At 45.7% G+C, this 22957-nt stretch overlaps 1 protein-coding gene across 10 annotated transcripts in view; it reads right to left on the bottom strand.

Annotated features, from left to right (window-relative positions):
* The window catches only part of ENOX1 (ecto-NOX disulfide-thiol exchanger 1), a 1853609-nt gene that overhangs the window by 970055 nt on the left and 860597 nt on the right, over positions 1–22957 (bottom strand). Inside the window, exon 1 of one of the 10 annotated variants that reach the window (XM_069639321.1) lies at positions 15696–15711. The exons of the other annotated variants lie outside the window; for them this stretch is intronic. The gene's annotated coding sequence lies outside the window, so the exon portion shown is untranslated. Of the gene's footprint in view, positions 1–15695; positions 15712–22957 lie in introns of those variants that run through there. 10 annotated transcript variants of the gene reach the window in all.

The following is a 22957-nucleotide window of genomic DNA, read 5'->3' as shown; positions in this document are numbered from 1 at the left end:
TTGAGTATGTGTCTGGTTCTTCTTCCCTGTAGTATTGCCTTCTAGCTGAAGGGGCGGGCCATCCGGGACCGAATTCCTTGATTGCTTCTTCCTGCAGCCAATGGAGTTTAAAGTGAGAGAGACTTTTGTGTTACTCTTCACTGCTCATTTTATCGTGTGGCCACCATCTGATAAAAAAGTATATGGGACGTTGAAAGCTTTTGAATTCACCATCTCATCATAATATTTTCAGTTAGTCCGATAAAAGATAGGAAAACTTGAAGTTTGCTTGATTTTATAACTGGGCTCACACGCTGTCAAGCTATTTCCTGCACATTTTTTTGTTGTTGAATATGGAACAGTAACACGTTATCATTTTTTTGTAAACAAAGGGGAAAGTCCCACAGTAACGATTTATTTATTTATTTTGGCATTTGTAGAGCGCTCCTAACCCTGAGACATCTGGGCACTAATATTCTTAGAGTATCCATAGCAGTTGAAGTAGCACACCATCTATACATTTTAGGATGAAGTAGCATACAAGCTGTACATAGGCGGACATTTTAGGTTACACTTTGTAGTACAGCCGATGAGAGAGCTTAGTTGTCAGGGAATAACTCGACAGTCGAGGTAGGCTAGAGGCCTTTACATTTTAGGATGCAACACGTGATTGGGCGTGCATAAAGTGGTGCCAGTAAGCATAACAAGTGGTCTGTAAGAGTACAGTGTGGTGTGGCTTGTAACTACTGGGCGCTGATATGAGGTGGGGTTAATTAGGTTGCTCGTGAGTAAATAGACAGGTTTTCAGATTTTTACAGAAGGTCCAAAAGTAGGCTTCAGATCTTAGTGATGAAGGTAGTGCATTCCTGTGTTTATCACCGGGAAGCTGTTTCCTCCTGCTTTCTGTAGTTATACATTTTATTGTGATTATTTGTAGAACATTACATTTTAAAGTAAAAAATATCCGACTAGACGGAACATGCCTGCTCAAAGAATTCTCAAATGGAATACAAATGAGAGTAGTTTTGTATAATTAATAATAATATCACAGTTGTATGCAATACTTGTTTTTGGACTGATCCTATATCTAGGAGGTTTAGAAAAAGACGTTATTATTAAAGCAATATACCCTAAGCGGCGGGGGCATTACTGACTCAGGTAATGCCCCGGGGCCCATAGTTATAGGCCCGAGCGAAGCTATAGCTGCGAGGGGCATATAGCTATTAGTAGCCCGGCCCTTAAAAACTGCGTGACCGGGGCACTAAAAGCTTTTTTTATGTCCCGAAACACTGCAGTGTTTCGGAAAACAAAACAAAAAAAAAGACTAAGAAAATGGCCGCCGTTTTCCCTTTCCATGGCGGTCATCGGGAGCGGATGCACTGGAAACAGAAACGTACCTGGGTCCCCGGCGGGGGACGATGGAAGCCTCCAGCCGTGTGGAGGCCCGGAGCGGGAATGGCCTGCTCCGAGTCTCCACACGGCAGGAGGCTGCCATCGTCCCTCGCCGGGGACCAAGTGATAGAAGGTAAGTGGGGTGGAGAGGACAGGAAGGTGGCAGGTGGGAGGAAAGGGGATGAAAAAAAAGCCTTACCTCAGTCCCCAGCGGGTGGCGAAGGTAGCCTCTCAGCCGTGGGGAGGCTCGGAGCGGGGATGGCCCCGCTTCGAGCATCCTCATTGGCTGAGGGGCTGGCACGCCCCCGCCGGGGACAAAGGCCGTGGAATCCCGACAGAGGGATTCCCGGCCTGGTAATGACTCGGCAAGGGCAAATCAGAATGGCTCTTTCATTCTGAATGCGCCCTCACCGGGTACTAATACTAAATGTAATAGTGCTTTAGTTATTTGCCTCAGAATGCTCAAGCGCATATGTTGCCCCACTGCGGGTCTTATGGGCTGAGCATAGATGTCCGAGGCAAGGCTTAAGTCGCGGAGATATCTCACCGACATTTGCACGGAAGCTGGATCATAGGGACTGGCAGTGCTTGCAACTTACTGGTAACAAGACTGCATAATTCTCAAGTGGCCCCATTCCACTCGTGACTCTTTACTCCAGTCCTGGCATTTCAGTCAACACCACCTTCCATTCTGGGAGTTGTAGTTTGGTTTTTCCAGTTAGAAGTATAGCTTGTATGCCCTAAAATGCAAAGGACTGTTTGCTGAAAAGCAAGGACTGGCGGAAAGTGAGGTCCAGCGAAGGTTAAGGGATCGGATCATTGTGGGCCCACTCAGCGTGACATTCATCGAGGGGTATAACACGAGCCCCAAAGACTCTGATCCCAGCTCCTCGAAAGGGCTTCATCCATAATGTATGCAATTGTATCAAATATGACTTCATTAATAAAGTGCTCAATTTGGCCAATTACCAATATTAGAAAAATGGTATTTCGCCCTTTACAAATGTGTTTTGAGTGCGGGGGGAAATGTGCTGGTACGCTCTATTCCCCACCACTCTTTTTTAGCACTTTGTCCATAGAAATGTCTGCATCAGAACAATATGACCCAGGAAGAACTTTCTGGAACTGCTTGAAACCTTTCAGATGCTAGGGAGCTTGAAGTGAATGCCAAGTCTCAAGCAGTTATTTCGCATTTGTAAACACACAACAACGATTATATTGGCAGCACTATTCCGAGCCCCCACTCTGAGTTTAGCCAGTCCTATAAAGTAGAGAGTTACACAAAGCCCCCATAGGGTGACCCCGAGCAAACACAAGCAGCATGCTTCAATACATAACAACCAATGGACATGCATCTCATTGTGGCCTTCGTTTGTTTACCTTCTTGGAGCTGTGTGCGTCACTTTGCAGGGAGCGGAGAGAACCTGCTGGAACACCGCAGGGTGCCGGTGAGAGATTGCCAGGCACCGGCCCCACTGCTGAAGGCCACACGTCTTATTAATAAGGCTCGGGGCGCATCATTAGGGTCCCGTGTGTTTAAAAAGTAACCAATATACTGTTTGTGACCTTTACAATACATCTGTTAAGTCGTTATGAGCTGCTGGTTTACACTGGCTACACTCTGTTTTCTGCTGCCTCTAGGGCACGTTGCCTTTAATAGCACCACATTAACGAGTGCTGCTCACACGTATAGTTTCTGTTACTGATTTGCCTGGCTGTCTTATCCGCCATGGCTTCAGTGCCGACCACTCTGACTCCTTGAAAATAAACCATAACTTTAATATCCACTCTACTCTACTGTTCCCGGCTTAGCTGGGTGCTGTTTGCAGCAGGTGCACAGGTATTGCATTTGCAGGTCGCATGCTCAAAAGTTGCTCTTCTGTAAAATGTCCAATGGCCTGATGTTTATTTGTTTATAAAGAACAATATTTGCCATGGACAGGACGGGTTGCAGCTGACGGCTTTCTATGTTAGCTATTGTCTCGTTCTGAGGTGTTGGGTTTCTCTACAGTGGAATCCATTTATTTAATGTATTTATTTTATTTATTTGCATTTATAAAGCGCACAAACAGCCCTTGCGCATCGTCCACAACCACAGTTGTGAATATGCCTTTTGGGCAGGTGGAAGTATTTATTCCATCTCAAGTGAAGCGCCATTTGCTGACCCCTTTTCCCCCGCCATCTTGTACTGGAGCTAGATATGCTGTTTCTAGGGCCAATGTGGAGACCCTGATGTCTCATTTCTGGTGGAGCCCCAGGAAGCTGCCTGGAGTTGCTTTGATGTCAAAAACACCTTTGCTTGCATTGTGGTTGTGGGTTACCAAAACTGCAGGAATACCACTATACTACTGAGGATGAACTGTCTGGCGCCGTGTGATCCACAATTATAGAGGGTTCTGCAAGGACAAAGGCACCCATGTCCCCTGCAACTGCCCAAGTCTTGCAGAGGAAAGGGACATCCACATCTTCTGCAGTGATGTGGTCAAAGAATGCTCAGGATGTGACAAAAGAATGCTCCTCTCCTCCTACCTTTATCTTCTGTCATGTTAGGCAGCATTTCAAAAGTGCAATGTCCTCAATGATCACCAGGCACTAAATGCTGTCCGGGGCGGAGCGTCGAAGACCTGACTGGAGATCTTGGAAGAAAATGCTGTGCATGATTTCGACAGTGCCCTGAAACGGGTTCCCTGGATCAGGGGGTTCCTTCTTACATTTGCCAATATGCCAGAATATATACCCAGAGCAGCTACCAGCGGATAGTCTGAGTGTGTTTGTTCTCTGTTGGGTTTTGTGTGTAACAGAATGATGGGGGTAGTAAGTGTTAATCGTGGGGTTTTGTGTGCAAAACCGTGAGTGGTGTGTTTGATCTTGTAATGTGTGTCCAAGAGTATTTCTTCAAAACGCGAAATGGCCAATTCACTAAGTTGCAATAAAAAATGAGTACATTACGACATGCGCAATTGACGCCTTCACGTAGGTGGAAACCTGTCACATTGGGGTTGAACTGATCTAAAATATATCAATTTCCCCCATGATCAATCTGCTAGCACCTTGTAAATCAGAAGAGATCACTGTGTTTCCATGTCGTTGCACATGGGGCATCAGAATACAATCACATTGTGCATGTCAGCACGTGTGGCCAATTACATAATATACACCAATGCACGGCCAACTCCAAGATGACATGTTGCAAAGACACTGGTCAGGTTCTAGCCCTTCATCATGCTGACAGTTTTGATTTGTCAGGGGTGTTGTTGGATACCGAGGTTGAGCCTCATTACTCGTTTCCAATTTCTTTGGTTGAAAGTGAAGTCACGGTATGGGTTGCTTCTTGATCGGTGTTATCTTGCCACAGTAGAGTTGGTTTCACAGGGTCTTTGCTGTGATGGGCCACGGGTCTCAGTCAAAAGGATTTGCAGTAATCCAGTTCTTGATCAATGGGTTTGCGTTTTGAATTTCCTCTTTAGTTCTGCTAGATCTTCATCCAGCATCTCGATGCACAGCTCCCTGTGCTGGTTTGCTGTTCTTGTAAAAAGTGGGGCTCCAGCCGATATCCTCGGGGCTTTGTTTTGCACCTTTTGAAGAGTCCTCTGATGTGTTTCTGTGCAAGTGCTCCATGCGAAGAGAGGAATATGTCACGGTGGGTCTAATAATCGCCTAGTAGATGTTGACTTTACACCGGATAGGCATGGACCTTGATTTCAAGAGCGGGAACAGTGCTGCCAACCTGCTAGACGATTTCTATTGAGTATGTTCAATGTGGCTCCACAAGATGAGCTTGCTGTCCAACACCTGTCCAGCGACAGTGACTGGCGCATTTGTACAGGCTGGGAGAGTGGGTCCTTTACTTTAGTATTCAGGTATGCATTACAGATAAACCACACTCTTGCACAGTTACCCCGCGGTTTTGCATTTATTTCCTGATGTTACTCCCAGCATACAGTCCATGGAAAGCCCTTGCAAGTCTTTACAGTGAATCACCAGCACAGCAAGAGTAGTGTTTTGACGTGGCAGGGACATAAAAGCTCTACTCGGAAGAGCACAGGCCTGCATGGATATGCAATTAAAGGCAGTGGGTTTGCTAATAAACCAATTTTAGCTTTTCTTCAAAACTTGCCCCCACTTCTAAGCGCATGGTGCATTCTGTTTACTCACTCTATGTGCTTGTGGCGGGCTGCACCTTTTCCTGTTCTGCACCGTCTCGGATTCTTCCTTTAGGGCAACACATGTCAATGCAAAGTTCACGCTGCGCCATCATTCGGATCTGTGCTTTGCACTGCACGTATGTCTTTGCACTGCGGCTGGAAGCATGTGCTCATCGGGGCCAGAGAGCACGCACCTTTTACTAGGATCAACAGCCACCACATTCTGCAAAATCCTATAACTATCCGGACCCACTGCACGTGCCCTATGTGCATTATTTTCCAGCATGACGCGGCACATTAAAGTCTGCAAAATGGGGGTCTTCCCTAGCCACATGCCTACAGCCGAATTATTTTGATTGTGATTTATAAAAAGAATAGTGTAACACATAAAGGCGATTCACTTCAGTTCTCTTACAAGTGATGACACAAAAGGTAGTACAACGAGAGCAGAGGACCTACAGAACTGTCATAAATCAAGAGTCATATAATGAATATTCAGCAAGAAGGACAAAAATACACAGGATACTCGAGAGAGCAAAAAACAAAAAGATTAAAGGCATTCCTCTACTGTTAGGGAGCCTTGCAGGGTGCCCAGAGGGCTAGCTGTTGAGAAAAACTACATACATCACACTGTGGGAGTGCAGTATAACTAGATCACCTGGAGGTATTCTCTTAGCTTTGTCTTAGTTTTCACAGTGGGCTCGAGGGTCATTTATGCATTGCCCACAAACCCATAGCCCACACTCTAAAAGTTAGCATAATTTCATAGCTTCGCCCACCTCACTAAAAGGACAAAATGCGCTGTGAACCCTCTACCTTGAGGGCATTCAGATTCAAATTAGAAACAGAGTTTCCTTTTATTTTCCTTTCTGGAATAGGTTTTCATAGCGTAGATACGTGTATGTGCCCCATTAGAGGTGACAGCTCCTTAGGAAGCGAGGGAGGAGCACTTTCACACCTTGCCTGAAAGGAACAAGCTCCCACAGGGGGGCTGGCTGTCCTGACAAAACAGCCAGGCCGCCCCTTTCTGTAAAATATGGGGAAAGTTTGCAGAAGTTGTGTGTAGTTCCTGATAAAGACTCTGATTCTGGAAGCTGCTCGCAAGTCAACCACTGGAGCTGAATCCAAAGAGGAAGATGGGGTAAAGCCGTCTGTAGTGTTTTCCAGCAGCCAGAGAGCCTGCTGTGTAATGGATCCCGATGCAACCCTTCCTTCCAATCAAATTGAGGGTCCTGAAAATGACTTCTCCTACTCATAGCTGGTGAGACCCATTGGACTCAAGAAGACCTGCAAAACAAGACATCTCTCGAGGTGTTGTGACCTTTCTGGGTTGCAAACCGCCAATACCAGGGGACCTTGAGCCTGAGTGCAGTGCATGGTCTACTGAAGTGCACATTTTGCTAAAACTTTGGCAGACTTAAATCCCTGAAGTCCCCTCACCAGAGGGAAGGACCGATAGGATGAGGAGAATCTGACCAGCGATATTCATACTTCATCTGGGTGCTGTAAAAGGGTGCCAAACCCACAGATCCGCGAGAATCTGCGAATATTCCATTGCTGGAAGCCTCCTCTGGCAACTGCTGCTGCAAGTTCCCATCCAGTGTCCGTTCTTTCATCTCTAGACCAAAAATCCAGGGACTGGGTCCTGTGCTGCTGCATCCTGAAGGCATCTACCCAGAAGCTTTTCTTTTCTCCTAAGGTACTGTGTTGGCTTGGGTAATACTTCCCTTAAGCCTTGTGTGAATCTTGTGAGGATTAGTGGGTGATTTGTGTGTGCTGAAACACATATAGGGGGCCGTCAGTGAAGTCCCTGAATGCTTCTAATTAGATCTGAAGCTAATACCTACTTGTTAAAGAAGATGTCCACTGGAACTCTGACTTTCCTGTCCCTGAAACCCATTGTTGGTACTGTTTTATTATTCTTAACTGAATGAGTGTAAACGCTTACCAATAGGGTTTGCCTATCTTAAATAACAGAGTTCTTCTTAATTTGTACTATTGGGTCTTGCTTTCCCTGATCTGCCTGGTGCATTTCTGGAACAGTCTTGAGGTTAGTGCTTGTCTTGGAGTTGCTTGTGGCCCCTCTGAAGGTTATATGGGTCCTTACGTACCTTGAACTGCTGATTGCTCTTCTTAAGACTGCTAGCGTTCTTGCTAACCATAGAATTGTGCAACACACTTCTGAAAAGTATCATTGGTTAAACTGTCTATTCCTATGCTTAGAAGTAGTGTAATAGTTTAAATACCAACAGCTGAACTATCGTTTGAATGTGTTAATTGCCGACACAAGCCCCTACTAGTTAAATAGTGTAGATGTCATTACTGTCATTTCTCTGTAACAATTGTTAGTGCAAGCCACTACTAGTTAAGCAGTGGATGCTGTCATTTGTCTAACAATTATTGGCGTGATCCACTACTCGTTAAGTTACTCCCTCTGAACTGTGTTCTCGGAGGTAACACTGGTGTGTAACTGGATCCATCCTGGAAGGTTACATATATTGCAAGATAGACTTTTGACAGGTGTTGGTCTGACTGGGTGATTCTGTAACTGATTAATAGTGTATATTCTGACCGGTGGGGTCTGCTGCCCTTGAATTGCTTATGGTATTCCAGGAGTGACTAGTTGTGGTGTTGCTCCCCACGAGTGGCTGAGTGCCGTTCGGCATGTATTATGGGTTGTGACTTGCCTTGAGCTGCTGGTTGCTATTCTTGATGGGGTTGTGCTTTAGTTTGTATGCCATGGATGTTGAGTTGGTTTTTGTGATGTATTATAGTGCTTGCTTCCCCAGGATTTGTCTTGGCCTACTTGTATTTAAATGTACCCTTTATTTTTGCAGTACATGTTGTTTCGGTGTTTCTTTTAACCATATGTATGCTACAATTTCTTTCTGCCAAGCTGCAGCCCTCTCTCCCTCCTAGGACAGGCCTGGCAGCTCTGTCTATGCTGCAGGATGGTCTAGGGTGGTGAGCCTTGTACTGAGAGTGGAGTTTTGTACTGCCTCAGATATGGTTTTATGAAGCCCTTAGTTGGACTTTAGAAACGTTTTCCTAACACAACCCAAGATTACAGTTTTAGAATGGCAACCACTATTCAAGGTAAATAAAACCGTATTGGTCATAAACTCTTACACTATTTCTAAGGGCCCCGGCAAGTCTCACAGGATTCTGGTAGCCTTTCTAATCCTGTCAGGCTTTCTTCTCTAAGCCACTGGAGAGGTTTGAACAGCCACCTCCTGATGCAGAGCCACCTCCCTCACCTACCTTTTTGGAACTGGGGCGCATTTCCACCAGCTGCAGGCTCTTTCACAGGGATCCTGCAGCAGATGTCCCGATCCAGGTGAGTGCCCCCTCTTGCCAGCTCCATCTTGCTTTCCTTTTCCCTTGTGCGCCTCCTTCTCTCTGCCTTTGCACTTTTACTTTTCCCTGTTTGTTTCCACTTTTCCACTTCTTTCCAGGTCCTTTCCTGCCTTTCACTTGCAACCACTCCCCACAGCGTTTCTCTCCCTCCCCCACCACTGCTCTCTGTAACTTGCAAGTGGTTGTGAAAGCAGCCCTCTTAACAGTAGGACGCAGGGCAGCCTTGCCTGGGCAACGCTCGGCTAAGGGCTCCAAGGCAAAGGGCAGCTCCCAAAGAAGCAGCTCAAGTCCATGTTTGCCCGTGCTCGCCTGTGGAGCCTGCAGCGCAGCCATCAACCAAAAGCGACCGACAAAGTAAGCTAAGTCCGGGCAGGGGGAACAGCCATTACTGCTCCTCATTAAATTGTCCCACCACTTATTACCTAAAAGCTTGTCGTCTGCTGCACATAGCCCATGGTTGTATGTTAGCCATATCTGACATTTAGGCCAATTGTATTACTTAGCCATTACTTAGCCATATTTGGCATTTAGCCATGTGTCAGACTTAGATAGAATTGTAAAGTTTAGCCATGTGTCACACCTAGTTAGAATTATGAAGTTTAGCCATGAGCCAGACTTAGATAGAATTGTGAAGATTAACCATGTGTCACATTTAGAGCCTAATTCACAGAAACCTTTTATAATGGAAAACCCCCATTGGGAAACGCTCTGTGAATAAGGGCCTTAGAGTGATTTATGAAGATAATGCATGCATCACACTTTGATAGAATTTTGAAGTTTAACATGCATCACACTTAGAGAATTATGAAGATTAGCCACACACCAGGCTTAGATAGAATTGTGAAGATTAACCATGTGTAATGCTTACAGTGATTTATGAAGATTATGCATGCATCACACTTGGATAGAATTGTGAAGTTTAGCCATTCGTCACTTTCAGATAGACATGAGAATGTTAAACATTCGTCACACTAAGAAAGAACTGTGAAGATTAGCCAGGTATCACATTTAGATAGAATAGAAAAGGTTAACCATGCATCACACCTAGATAGAATTGTGGAGATTAGACCTGCTCCAGACTTAGATAGAGTCGTGAAGACTAACCATGTCTCAAACTTTGAGTGAATTATGAAGATTATGCATGCATCACACTTAGATGGAGCTGTGAAGTTCAACCATGCATCACTTCTAGATAGAGCTCTGAAGATTAGCCATGCATCACACTTAGGGAATTAAGACGTTTAGCCATGTGCCAGAATTTGATAGAATTGTGAAGATTAGCCAAGCATCCATTTTAGATAGAAATGAGAAGATTAAACATGCGCCACACTTAGAAATAACTGTGAGGATTAGCCAGGCGTCACATTTAGATAGAATAGAGAAGATTAACCATGCATCACACTTAGATAGAATTGTGGAAATTACTAATTTCTCACAACAGATAGGACAGCGTAGATTAGCCACACAGAAGAATTTAGCGAATAGCCAAAACACTAACCACCCTGCTTCTACTTCCTCAAATACAACACCAAACACTATACACGCCCAGTGGACTAGCCAACCTATACCGAAAACACACAGCCAACACAAGCGGCACACACATACAACAAACAAACCAGGACTCTGGACCTTATCCATACAGACACAACAAACCAGTGTGCACAACCTAAACACTTGCCAATCTACACATAAAACACACATACACACTCCAAAATAACGGTCGCATAGAAACCTCCCAGCCATTGGACCTTAATCATGTGGATCCAATAAGCCAGTGGGCACAACTCTAAATACCATCAATCAACACATAAAACACACCCCAGCACAACAGACAGCCAAACAGAAAACACCCCAGGCATTGGACCCTACTTGTACGGATAGAACAAGCCAGTACATGCAACCTACCATCTGCAGGCCAACACACAAAGATGCCAGTTTCTCCTCGTTCTGGACCTATCCTACCATTCTTCCCTCACTAACCAACCCGTCCTCTTTCTTGCAGAGCCATGTGAGCGCCTCGAGACTGCCTTTGTGTGGTATCGGTGCGCAGTATATATCAACATAACATAACAGGTAACTGTGATGTGTGCTTAGTTTGACAGACAAGCACTTCATCTTATTAGCATTACTCTGCATTGTACTTTTGAGACACCCTTCCCCTTAATAGATAATCAGAAGTGATGGGATTGCACTCGAGTGCCTTGTGATCTTGGGCAGAACTGTTCTGGGAATGCGTGTTCACTAGCAGGGACTTTCTTGACACATTGAAACATTAGTAATACATATAGTTAGTGATGTGGCACACAATTACCTAAACTTGCTGCAATTAACCCAATTATAAATAGAGGTGGCCAAAATTGTTAGATTCCGCTCCACCGGGCGCAAAAGCGAAATCTGCCACATTTCAATCCACTTTGTTTTGCTCCGCTGTTCTGCCACATCTACATATCGAAAATAGACATGCAAAGTTTCTTGTATCGCTGCGTGGACCGAAAACAGAAAGAAAAACCTGTGCAAGGTTTTTCGTTTCTGATGTTGCTGTGCGAAACTAACACGGTTCAGAAAGAAACGCACAAATGTTCTCGTATTGATGTGTCAAGCTAACATGGATAGAAAAAAGATCTGCATGAAGTTTCTTGTAGTATTAATGCATGCAAACAACACATAATGGGGAGGGCCCAAGGAGCAACAACCTCCACCCAATGCTCTACGTAATATCAAAAAAAGGATGGAAGTTGCCAGGGATAGAAATTACTTTATATATTGTATGCTTTATATAAGACACACAAAACAGGGAGCAATAGATCAAATTACACTCCTCCTTTTTTCTTTTAGCAAACTAATAGTAGATGGAAAGTAGTGAGACAGACTAGGGCTAGCTTCTTATCCATCTTCTTTCCTAAATAGGCAGCACACCAGCACCAGCTAGGATCAGAAAACGACTTGGGATAGGGAGAGATAGACTTTCTGATAGGGAGATTTATCGAGCTGTATACCACTCACTAAATGGAAGTTACGAATAGAACCTCAATACACGTTCATTCTTTCCTGGGTGATATTAATGCATGAAAAACCAGTCCATAACAAAAATAAGGAAATGCATCAGGTGCAAAAAAAAACAACTTTATTCACTTTATTAACAAACAAAGTGTCGGCCAGGAGTCAGGCAAGATTTATGTATCTTTTAGTAATCTTCTCAGTGTATTAAGCACCCTATATTTCTTAGTGATCTGTGTGCTGCAACCTAACTCCCTCAATGTGGCACAACTACCTATAGTGTTGAAAATTACTTCTATTCTACTTGTTTTTATATTCTAACAGCAACATAATAAGACACATGTCCCTATTCTACTTGTGTTAGTGGGTTGCTTGTATTCAGGCCTATTGAAAGCAGTTCAGGAACAAAGCCCTACAATCATTCATTTAAGTGAGCTCCCTTATTTTGTATTTATGTTCATGTTGTAGGGGTGTATGGGGTGGTGAACAATGTGACGTTTGCCCCATTTGTACTATCACATATCGATGCATGAAACTAGCACGCATCGGGAAAAAACATGCTACGTTTCTCTTGTCGCTGCACGAAACTAACGTTGTTCGGGAAGAACTGCACAAAGTTTCTCGTGTTGCTGATCAAACCTTGAATTAATCAAAAAACCTGCACAAGTTTTCTCGTGTTGCTGCGTGAAACTAACAGAGTTCGGAAAAGAACTGCACAAAGTATCTCATCTTGCTACACAAAGCCAACATGGGAGAGAAACATCACACTATTTTGGTACACGGCACAAGAGCGAAAACAACAGTTTTGCTATTCTGTTGCATCCCGGCGCTCTGCGCAAAAAAGTGCACAAAACTGGTTAAAAGGTCCTTGGTGGCAACATTTCAGTGGCGGCAGAGCCATAATGCTGATTTCACAGAACAGGCGGAAGCGGATTCCAGTGTGAATTTTCGCAAGTTCCGCATTGCGGGCAGACATTTCACTCAGCCCTAATTATAAACACTTCAATATCAGTGCACAGTTTATTTTCAGAAATCAGAAATGTTCATTTGTTTTCCAACCCAGACCCACCAATAACTTGTGTGCCTGGCCCCAAAGCACTTAAATCACAAGGCTATATATATATATATATATATATACACTTCTGGTCTGCAAATATGCAAACTTTAGGAGGTCATAGAAGGTCAAAGCTCTGTGACTGGCAGCAGCAGACCTCAGTAAAGCCTTTGTACAGAGCTGAAAGGCTTGCTTTGAATGTAAAAGGAGCATCACTTTATTAAGTGATGACCTTTTTCTCAGCCTGCCCTTCTTGCGGGTTTCCTGACACTGTTTGCAGCCTTGAGGGTTTGACCTTTTATTGCAGGCCAAACCCACTAGTCACAGGTCTGTTCACAGCTCTGCCATTGGAGAGTATGGTCTTGTTCTAGGTCAAGTGCAGGGCTTTAAGAAGGCCGGGGCTGTGCCCCAACAGTCTCTGAAAATTCTTTCTGAGATGGGGCACTGTCAGGGCTCCCTTATGTCCCTTGCTAGCCCCAACCACTGAGGCTGCTAGAAGCCAAGGCCTTTTTTATACAAAGCCTGCAGCTCTCACTCATGCATGGTAGCTTTAGGCTTTTAAAAAAAGGCCTTTTCTTCCTCAACGGTGGCGCCAGCACTCGCAGGGCATCCCCTTAACTAGGAGATGCAGAGATCACCCAAGGTACGAGGGTCAATGTCCCTGAATCTCTTAATTAAAGGGATGCCTGGCGGGGTTCGGCGTGACACCTTTTCTTCCTTAATGATGGCACTGACCTTTGCCAGGCATCCCTTTAGCTAAGAGATGCAGCAGGCATCAATACTCTGGCTCTCATATCACTGCAAAGGGGCAACTGGTGTGGGTCGGTGGCACTTGCATAAGCCACCGGCTACCCGTTAAGCCATGCCCCCTTGTGGTCACACCCTAGAACCCCTCTTCTTGTTTTCGGATGCTAGTTAAAGCGCTGGTCAGGTATGATTTTGTTCCAGAGCGCTGACCCTTGTGAGGAGGGGTGGCTGCCTATTGTCGAGGATCCTTTTGTTCAGAATATGGGCTAGTAGCTCTTTGTCTGAGGTGGGCTACAGTGTGCTGGTTGGTTGGTAGTGACAGAATAATTGCTACAAGTGGCCCGGCCCTTTATCCCATGCGCTTTTGTGATTGGCACTGAGCTTGATTCCAGTTTTCCATCTGTAGCCATTTAAGAGCTTTTAAGGATAGTGACATGCGCTTATATTTATTAACGCCAAACAAACCTTTTGTGCAGCCACAACCCATTCATAACTACATAAACGGTGGGACTGCACCAGTTCTACTGGAGGGGTGTGGCTCGGGTGTCAGGATTCCAGCCCGAGACATGGGACAGGAAGAAGAAGGTGGCTGGATGAATAATGTGAGTGAATTAACTAAAGATATGAGTTTTCACGTGTTTCCGAAAGCTTAAGTAGTTCACTTCTCTTCTTATGTTGATGGGCAAATTGTTCCAAAGACCAGCAGTAACTGTCGAGAAGGATTTGCCTAGACCTAGCTTACGATTATGCTTCGCTACCGCAACTTTGTTTTGGTCAGCCGATCTAAGAGAGCGAGTGGGGACGTATATGTATGGATTTTTGATTTCAAGTACCCAGGAGCTTTTCCATGAATACAGCGATGTGCAATGGGATGGGCTTTAAATGGAATTTTATTCTCTATTTTAAGCCAATGCAATTCTCTCCTGGAGTTGCTGATGTGGTCGCGTTTGGGTATGCGCTTAATGATCCTGACTGCATTATTTTGTATAATCTGGTAGGCTTTAATGCATTTGTTGTTTGCTCCTACCAACAGGGCATTTCCGTAATCCAGCCAAGATAGTATGGTTGCCCTAGCCACTGTGGCGCAATTGTCCTCTGAAAGATAGGACCTGATGATTTTAAGGAATCTAAGATAATAGCCGAACGTTTTTTTTGTGTATTGCGATTGTGCTTCGGCTCCTAATGATGCATCCATCATTATGCTGAGCGTTTTAACTTTATCAAGGCCCTTAATCGGTGTGTTATCAATCTGAAAAGAGGTGTTTTCTGGGGAGAGGGAATTTCTGACCTGCTGGGAACCATCTAGATGTGGCACTGGCCGGCATTCATAATCCTGTCTACATGCTCTTTCTATAGCACTGTTCTGTGATTGATTTGCCCAGGATCACACACTTTGGTTGTAGCAAGCCTACTGTGTTGCGATATGCACTTAGGTGTGTAGGCCATGTCACCCCTGCATTTGTACATGTTCTTCTTTAGGCCACGACCATCAAGTCTTAGACCACGCCTGTCAGGCAAGTCACACCCCCAAATGAGCCCCCCCTCAATTTCTACCCCTATTTAAAGTACTATGCCTTTGTTTTAGATCTTCCCTTACTGCTCCAAGGCTTATAAAATGTCCCCCATCGAGAAACTGGACTGACTTAAAGTGCAAAGGATGACACGTTACTGCAAACGCTCCTGAGAAACACAAACGATAACACTTTATAATATGCACTTGAGAACAGTGCTTTAAACTATCATCACAGCGGTTCTTTAACGAAAACAATATTCCTACACAAACTGTTTATCCTTTCCACTATAAAATATAGACAGGCCTATTGGTTGCTCGCCCGCACAATTGTGTCAAGCTGTTTATAAAATATCTGCTTAATGCAGGTATATTCTTTGCTGACAGACAACGCACATATAAAATACGCATAACCCCATTCACACGACATGCAGATCGATAGTTTCTGTAGTGGTGGATGAGGTTAAGAAGCTAATGCACGCAGCCCTGTCAAAATCTGCTTAAATGACCTTACAGTGAGCCACCCGGCGGGGTCTTGAGGATGGCAAGGGCCCTCAACGTCGTGGCCTCGCGGCGCACAGTTCCTGGCGGGAGAGCTTGATGAGACGCATCTTGTTTGTTATTCAGTGGGAGGCCGCCTACAGTGGAAGCTCGCGCGTTCTTGCACATGTTCTTGTGGGCTGATTAAACTGTGTATGCAAGAATGAGTATGGCAAATGTGTAGTCATAATTACATTGTAGTCCAAGCGCACGAGCTGCCGTTTTTAATTAAAACATTGAGGGAAGCTGGAGAAATAGGAATCCATCCTGCAGTTTCCAAGGCTTCAAAGAGAGGCTGACAGCAGGCAGACCCCCTATAAGCCACGATAGCAAACGAACCGCGGAGGCCATGCTGCTTAACCATTAAACATAACTAGACTTCAATCCCGTCCTCAGGCTCGGTCCTTGGCTTCGCGTCCCTGCTCACTGGAGGCAGCCCCAGCACCGACCTATTCCCGCATCCCCACAACATTAGTGGGATAGTGGGCACTGCAAACACCCAACCTACGCTCCTCCTCCACTCTCTCGCTTCTTACCCCCAGATTCAAATGCAAGTGGGTGGGAGGCTCTAGCTTCCCTGTCACTGCCCCCACCCTCTGGAACTTCCTCCCGCTGGTACTCAAAGAGCAACCATCTGATTTAACATTCAGGAAACGCTTAAAAACGTGGTTAACAAATACGACTGGTGTATTTGTATGCTCTGCTCTACAAATACGACCGGTGCAGTCCATGGTATGCTCTGCCTATCATGTTCTGACCTGCTTCTCTACCTCTGTACAGGCGCCGTGGTACCTTCGGGTCTGGGCGCTACACAAATGCATTAAATAAAAATAAACCCTGCATTTGTACCCCACACACTTTTCAGTGTTCTCCCCAGTTTTACTGGTTGCTAATGCTGGTGGGAGGGGGCAGGTCTGCTCTTTATAAATACTCTTAACTGTATACATGCAATATATGGGGCACAGACACTGTCCTTTTGAGTAGAACAATTACAAAAAACAATTGGTGTCATATGGGATTAATACTGCACAAGTGTACATTTTTTTGAGAAAAGCAATTAATGCTAAATAAATGATAACAGTCAATGTAGGTATCGCATGCAAAAATAACAATATTTCTTTCTTTATTATACAAAGAAAAGTCAATATGGATTTCTGAAAAGTGCATCGTGTTCTCAGGTATAAAAGCATCATAACAACAATGTCAAAGTACATTATCAATTAGTTTTTTTTTTTCAATGAAGCGTCCTATCTAGATAGAATAAGCAGGTCTCTATTTGTTTCAGAAAACATTTCATTATTTATTTATGCATTGCTTGCTTGTTAGGCGCTTATACAGGAAATACATTCTGTTTTAAAGCGCCCACAGGGCAGTAGGGAGGGAACATGGAATAGCAGCACAATTAAATACAACAACAAAAATACAGAGGGGGAAGGGACGGCCAAACCTACTATGTCTTGTGAGTATTCAGAACATACAAGTGAGGGAAGGAAGAGGGCAGTGGGCTAGGTGCTGTGGTGTCTGTGATCGAGGGTGAGCCACAGATGAAGTGCAAGGTATGGTAAGAAGCCGCATTGGGTGGAAAGTGCGAATCTCCAGTGCGGAGGGTGTGCCGAGGCAAGTGCTGAAGGAAGACAGATGCTGGGGAGATTGGGTGTGAAAGGTCAGAGGCCCAGAGGATGCATAAGGGTCCAAGACACCAATCACAGCAACTGTGGGATTAGCAGAGGAAGGAGGAGGAAAAGAGAAGAGTATTGAGGTGTTTTCGGAACTTCAGGAGGTCCTGCTTCAGACACAGAGGGAGGCTGTTTCAGAGGAGGGATCCAGCGTAGGAAAGTGAGCGGCCTCCTGCTCTCTGTTTAGTGAAATGCTTTACACACAGGGAGTTGGTGGAAGAGGAGGCTAGTGGTCTAGAAGGAGAGTGTTTGGTAAGTGAGAGTTGCAGATATTGTGGTCCCCAGCTGCAGACAGCCTTGTGGATGATGCAGATGGATTTGCATTTGATCCGTGCAGCAACCGGAAGCCAGTGGAGGCTTTTTCGGGTAGGAGAGATGAGGTCCCGGGGTTTAAGGCCAAGGATAAGTCTTGCTGCTCAATTCTGGATTAGCTAAAGGGGTTGCAGCGTGGAAGAAGGTAGATTGAGGAGGAGGCTGTTCCAGTAGCCAAGCCTAGAGAGAACCAGGGCTCGGGTAACATTGAGCTTCTGGGGAAAGTGAGAAATCGGAGAATTCCTTTGAGAAGGAAGAGTTAGAAGTGGGACATCTTGTCAATATCCTGCGTGTGGGGAGGAAGGATAAAGAGGAATCAACGATGACTCCAAGGTTTCTGGTTTCAGAAGAAGTAGCAGGATGAGAGCCCAAGGTGAGAGGCCAGAGAGAAGGGAAGAAGGGGGAAGCAGGGGCCCCAATTGGAAGGCTCTCATTTTTGCTGGCATTGAGGCAGAGATCATTGGAAGAGCACCAAGCTTGGATGGCAGAAAGGCAGTCAGGGATGAAAGAAGGTGCCAGTGAGTCAGCGGGAAGTCTGAAAAAAAAGTTGAGTGTCGTCTGCATAACACTGGAAGTTGGGGAGAAGGAGGAGATGAGGCGTGCCAGCTGTGAAAGGTAAATGTTAAAGAGCCAGGGGGTGAGGATAGATCCCTCGGGACACCACAGGTGGAGAAGGAGGTAGGAGAGGAAAATGTGCCCAGGATGACATGGGAAGAGCGGTCTGTTTGGAAAGAAGCCAGCCATTCCAGTGCCCGTTCCGAGATGCCAAAGGGTATTGTGGAGCCTTTGTTTGCGGATGGAATGGTTGACAGTATCAAAGGTCCAAGAAAGATCAATTAGAATGAGGACTCCTGGGGAGTTGGCGTCCAAGGGTGCGAGCAGTTCTTCACAGGTGTTCAGAAGAACAGTTTCCGTGCCTCTGGATGCTCGGAATCCAGACTGATGATCGTGGAGACCACCAACAAGTTCAGCGTGTGAGTTGAGTTGGGGCAAGGCTAGCTTCTCCAGCAGTTTCCCCAGGAAGGGGGTGATTGAACTAGGGTGGTAGACTGATGGACAGGTAGGGTCTGCTGAAGGCTTTTTCAATAGTGGGCACACAATGGAGTGCTTGAGGGATGAGGGGAAAGACCCAGGGGTGAAAGAGTGGTTGCAGAAATCAGCAAGTGCAGGAGCAGGAGAGCCAATGTTGTCCTTGAAAGTTCTGGACGAGCAGGGTGGAACCTATTTGGAAGAAGCCTTCATAGAGCAGACAACTCTGGGAACTTCTTCAGGTGTGACAGGGGTGAAGGAGGAGAAGGCGGAACAAGGAGGGGAATGGCCAAGGGAGACAAGGGGGTGTGGGATGAGTAAGGTGGGTGAGAAACAAGGGTGTTCAGGATGTTTTGAGTTTTGGTGGCAAAGTATGCGGCAAGTGCATTTCAGAGGGCCTGGGAAGGAAGAGGGGAGGACGAGACTGCGGAAGGGTTGGCTAGCTCCCTGCAGATTTTGAAAAGTTTAGCCGTGTTATTGGATGCACCTGATACCTGTGCCTGAATGTGGGCCCTTTTGTTGGCACAGACGGTGAGTCTGTATTGCCTTTGGATCAGGTGGCAGGCCAGTGTGTCAGAGGGTGAACCTGAGGTTTGCCACTTCCGTTCCGCTGCTCTGCACTTTCGTTTCAGGGCTGCAATCTCGGAGTCATACCAGGTGTTATGCTTAGAGACAGGTTTCAGGCGGATCCTCATGACTGGCACAAGGATGTCATGGGTATTGGTGATTGCTGAGTGAAGATCGCTGAGAGTGGAGACTGAGGTGGGGGTAAGAGGGGATAAATGTAGATGCAAAGGCAGCGGCTGACTCGTTTCATCGGGCAAATGTTTGAGAACGAGGTTGGCAGAGCTTTTGTGGGTGCAGTAGGAGGGCCGAACGAACCCAGGTGGTAGAAGACGAGAGCATGGTCTGACCAGGAGAGAGGGGTGACCAGAGGGGGAGCGAGCGGGAAGTTGGAGTGGATAATGGCATCCAGGGTGTGTCCTGCCAAGTGGGTTGGACCGGAGGGGAGGATGGAGAGGGAGAGAGAGGCGCAGATGTCAATGAAAAGAGTGGGTGCTGAGGCAGAGCCGTTCAATTGGATGGTGAAGTCAGGCAACATGAGGAGGTTAGAAGTGGATGAAAGTAAGGAGGAGCAGAAATCAGCCCATTCAGAGAGGAACAGGGCATTAGCGCTTGGAGGCCGGTAAATGGTAGCAATGGTCAGAGTGGAAGAGGGAGAGGACCAACTTGCAGACCAGGCTCTCGAAGGAAGTATAGACTTGGGTGGCTACGATGGAAGAAGGAATCGGCTGAGGATAGATTAAGGCGAACCCACCACCAGCACAGTGAGGTTGAGGCTTGGAAAATGATCTTGAAGCGGACAGGGAGGAGAGGGTCAAAAGCAGTGACTGAACTGGCATTGAAACAAGTGTCAGTGAGAGCGAGAAAGTTGAGGTCAGTGTCTTCAAGAAGGAGGCAGATGTTAGCAGAGTGTTTTTTGTCAGAGCGGGCGTTAAGAGTTGCCAGGTGGAGGCGGTCTCCACCTTTGAATGTTTTCTGAGGAGGAGTACAGGGGCGTGGTACTCCAATCAGAGTGGGAGGGACAGTGAGAGTGGTGAGGGGAGAGTGGTGAGGGGAGAGGCAGCAGACAGAAGGAAGTTGATGAGGGAAAGCAGTATCCAGTCAAAGAGAAGCAGGTTGGGTTGAGGACCCTGAACCAGGTGAGTGCCAGTGGGGTAGACATTAACAATGCAGCGTGAGGATGAGAAGCCAGTCAGGAGGACTTCCCACTTGGTCCCAAAGTTAATGGAAGAGGAAGTGAAAGGGGAGAGAGTAGAGATGACATGAGGAGTACAAAGATCTGGAGAGGGGACAGATAAGAAGATATCCGTGAAGACCTCTCTGGAGGTTGCGCTGACGTAGGTGTCTGGATTGAAAGGCCAGGGTTTGCACACAAAATGTCTTTTCTGTGCTTTTCATTTCAGACTTAATGAGAGAGGGGGGATTGGAGATAGAGTGACAATTAGAGAAGATAGGAGAGATGGTGAGTGCCATTAGGGTGACAGAGGAAAGTTAAAAGGAGAGGGTTGACTGCACTGCACAGTTTTGACCTAATCTCACAGGTGGCCGAGCAGTAGCAAAGACACAATGCAGTGAAGTTAGTGTGCAGGATGTAAATGCACACAGCTAAATACGATTTTCAATGAAAGGCCACAAATGCTCGAAATTAGGGTGCATGATGTAAGTACACACAGTTAAACCCAAATTTCAATGAAAGGCCACAAATGCAGTGAAATCAGGGTGCAGGAAGTAAGTACACACAACTAAATTTGATGTTCAATGAAGGCCACAAATGCAGTGCAATTAGGGTGCAGGATGTAAATACACACGGCTAAACCTGATTTTCAATTAAACGCCACAAATGCAGTGAAATCAGGGTGCAGGATGCAAGGTATGCCTCGCCAGGCATGTACTAAATCAGACAAAAAATGCAAGTTTCCCCACTGCAGCAGTGTGTCACCATAGACCATAGATTATCCGCAGGGGTGATCTATCGGTTTATGTAACACAGTTCTCTGTCAGCGCCAAGAAGCCACTTGCAGCAAAAGTGCGCTCTGCAAGACCACATACAGAACATAACCCCTAAATGATAGATTGTCAAAGGGCCAGTCGGCAAAGAAGTCTGCTAGAATTCCTCCATCAGCCATTATTGTATGTTTCCTTGCTATACTACCGATAGTCGTTCCATTGTTGAAAGGGGTTCTCTGAACACTTTCTCACACCGGGCCACCTGTTTTAAGCAAGGGATCATTGGGTCTGGGGCTTCCCCACTTCACTTGGGAAAGCAAACAATCCCCACCAATAAAGGACCAATGCCACCTGGCAAGCTGGGTTTCGTGTTGCAGGAAGGGATCCTGGGAAGCTCACAAAGACATAACTTCAAAGGGGGCTGTGGTGGCATGGATGGGGATTCCCCCCAAAACATTATTCAAGAGTTGGTCTGTCTCCATTTTCCCAACCCGTCTCATCTGCCTGTTACCCGCGTATCCCCTCTCTAGCTCAATGTTCTCCAAAGTGTACCACAAATAGTTTATTCATTTAATACCGTCAATATTATTGTGCCTTATTGTCTGGCATTGCCTTGTTGTATTGCCTTGTTGTCTGGCACACTGTTGCTTTACCACCAGTTTTGTGCCATATAAATCTCAGTACAAATATCCAGTGCCATACCCCGTTAATGGTCATTTACTTTGTGGAAATTACTTCGAAAATAGTTTGAATTTATTAAGTATTTGTGGGGGAAGGGATTGGGGCGGGAGTGGTAGCCAGGGGGAATAGGGGACTGAGGGGAAACCCCCCCAAAAAATCAAAGTATATTCAAAGTAATTTCAACAAAGTAAATTACATCAAAGAAATTTACTTCGTTGAATTGACATGGAACCATCCAGTACATGTATGCAAAATGAAGTAGCCATAGAACACAAAGATTCTTGCAGTGGTGCAAACTGTTGGCTGCTGGGTTTACTGGGCAGACTTCATTTAGCTATTACTTCTAGCATGGCCTTGGGACAGTGAGGGAGAAGTAATGTTCAGGGGGGCCCGGTGCTTCAAACATGGCATTAGTAATACTTGAGAGAGTGCTATGGACAGTTGCTGTTTGTGTGGGAAAAACACTTTATTTGCCAAAATGCAATACTCTCGCCATCCCACTCAGTCCAAAGCGAACCCGAATTAGCTAATGAAGAGAAAGACGGGGTCAAAGGTCACAACCTACAAGATGATAGGGGCGTGTATTTTAAATAGAAACAATTATTATTGTTAATGGTTTGTAAAGGACAGTGGCTCTGGTAAAAGTGGTCTTTTGAAGGGAGTACAGTGGGTGAATTGTAATAGAATGTTCACCAGCATCACTTTCACCTATCTCGTGCATGTGGCGTTTTGGAGAAAATTGAGAATCAAGATATGTTTATTGCTATTAGCCAACCGGGTGTCTTGAAATTGGATAGGTACATTGGCTCTGACCATCTTTTATTGTGGGTGGTTTTGGTGAGAAGAAGCAGGGGTTAGGGGCTCCATCAACTTATGGATGTGGCCCACACGATTCCAGAATTTAGGGATGGTTTTGTTTAGAATGGTGTTTCCCTCCTGCGGGCTGGTAGCTGCTGCAGGACACATCAAGTTGGCTTTATCATCTGCAGTTGGGGCTGGTGTGGCTTTCTTCCACAGAACACTACCT

The sequence above is a fragment of the Ambystoma mexicanum genome, chromosome 7q (assembly GCF_040938575.1).
Source record: "Ambystoma mexicanum isolate Mex_15411 chromosome 7q, UKY_AmexF1_1, whole genome shotgun sequence".
In the NCBI taxonomy this organism is placed as follows: Eukaryota; Metazoa; Chordata; class Amphibia; order Caudata; family Ambystomatidae; genus Ambystoma; species Ambystoma mexicanum.
This window is presented reverse-complemented; position numbering and strand designations above follow the sequence as displayed.